Source organism: Felis catus, chromosome E3 (genome assembly GCF_018350175.1).
Source record: "Felis catus isolate Fca126 chromosome E3, F.catus_Fca126_mat1.0, whole genome shotgun sequence".
NCBI classification, from domain to species: domain Eukaryota; kingdom Metazoa; phylum Chordata; class Mammalia; order Carnivora; family Felidae; genus Felis; species Felis catus.
This window is the reverse complement of record NC_058383.1, coordinates 33353754-33355905: the sequence shown is the minus strand read 5'-3', so window position 1 is coordinate 33355905 and position 2152 is coordinate 33353754.

The window sequence follows — 2152 nt, the reverse complement described above, 5'->3', positions numbered from 1 at the left end:
CCCAGAGAAGTCAATGATGTGGAGACAAGGGTGGATGATAACACGGACAGAGAAAGTTTCTGGAGGAAATCAAGGGCTCACTGGGGGCTTTTTAAGACTGACCCATTACTGATCCATTTCTTCCTCTTGTCTCTGCATAGAGGGGCAGATATAAGCCACATTTATTGGGATGGAGCTGGGTGAGATTTGACGTGCAAAGGATCGTATTTTGTGGGCAGCTCTTGGGGACAAGACTAGCTCAGAATTTATGCCAACTTGGAGACTTGGGTGAACTACTGTGAGATAAAACTAGAGAGTCTACAGCTGGTCATCGTGTGAGGTCTAGGGAGGTTATCTTTGTTTGGTGTTCTAGAATTCCGTCCCCACGTTTTGACGTGCTAATGATTTCTTAAACCAGTGTTAATTCATCTCTATGTGCCAGGTATTATGTTGGGGCTTTGTCACAGCAATCCTAATTAATCTGGATATCAGCCGATGAGGCAGACACCGTCACTGCCTTCACTTTACAGATGAGGAGTCTGAACCATAGGGTAGGAAAGCAGTTTCTCCAAGGTCAATGGATAATAACTTGCAGAGCTGAGATTTAAACCCGGTCCTGATTCACTCCAGTGACTAAACTTTACTGGCTGGCTAAGGGCCGGCCACATGTGGGCCTTGAATGTTTTTGTTTGACTATTAATTTTTTTTTAAAGAAATTACTTTTGGGGCACCTGGGTGGCTCAGTCGGTTGGGTGACTGACTTCAGCTCAGGTCATGATCTCGCGGTTTGTGAGTTCGAGCCCCGTGTTGGGCTCTGTGCTAATGGCTCAGAGCCTGGAGCCTGCTTTGGCTTCTGTGTCTCCTCCTCTCTCTACCCCTCTCCTGCTCACGCTCTGTCTCTCTCTCTCTCTCTCTCTCTCTCTCTCTCTCTCAGTAGTAAATAAACGTTAAAAAAATTAAAAAAAATTATTTTCTAAAAGTTAAAAAATTAAAGATTTTACAAAAATATGGCCTCTTAACTCATCCTAAAAAAATACAAATATCTGCTAACGCTGCATTTTCCCACCTGGCAATGCTTGGCCGACACTAAGCCGCCCTCTGCAGCGTGGTGCTGTCACTCATTTATGTAACCAGCTTGGCACCTGCAGGTCCTGGGATTTCAACCTTTGGTCAAAACCACAGTGGCACATAGATGGAGTTAGAGAAGAGGGAACAATGCCCGCATGTGTTATGAACTAATTCCCTCTGGATCCTCTGTCTGTGGGCAGCATGACCCAATCTGACCTTGAACTTGATCAACTCCTTGGGCTAAAAGGATGGGAGACTTCATTGCCCATCACGGTGACTTAGGATGTGTAGAGAAGGCAGGGGTCAGGACCTCCTTAGAAGCCAGTGAAAAGGCTCAGGCATTCTCTTCAAATCTTCCTTCAGCTTTTAAAAAGTCCTGCGTTTCAGAATTCTTCCTGGTATTTTTAAGCTGGATGTCAGGTCTGGGGCAACCCTTTGACTATCACAGCCACAATTCTGGTGCAAAGCCAGGTAAAGAGCCCCCTGTCCCCAGCCCGTTGGCAGAATTCTGACTTAACAAGCCTTATTTATGTCTCTGTGTCCTACAGGTTACAATAGTATTGTCTTTCCTGTACATAGTGTGTAATTTGTGTTGAGTCACTGTGTGTGCCTTTTAGTCCTTGGGTAGCAGAAGAACAAAGGAACAAACCTTACACAAATATTACAGGACATACATCTCTACCCTTCTTGCACTTAACACGGCGTTTGGCTCACTCTCAGGGGAACGTTTTTACATACTGTCATCAGGGATTCAATGTGGCTGCCAGTTAAAGGCCATAAACTCACAGCTGGATGACGATGATGGCGGTGACGATGACAATGAGATCGCACTCCCACCGAGAGCACCTGTTATATGTTGTGTTGGATGCTTTCTACGCATCATCTTCAAACCTCATAACAAACCTCAGCAGTTGGTCTTACTGTTTATACTTTGCAAGTGAGGAAACTGAGGCTCTGAGAGTTTACAGGCCTGGGGTCAGAAGCGCGCGCACGAGAGAGAGAGTCATAGTTGTTATTCACATGTGGTTTTATTTGCTTCCAAAAGCTTCCAGCCTACCACATATGTAAATTCTCCGGCAATTTAAATTAAACTATCTGGGCTGCC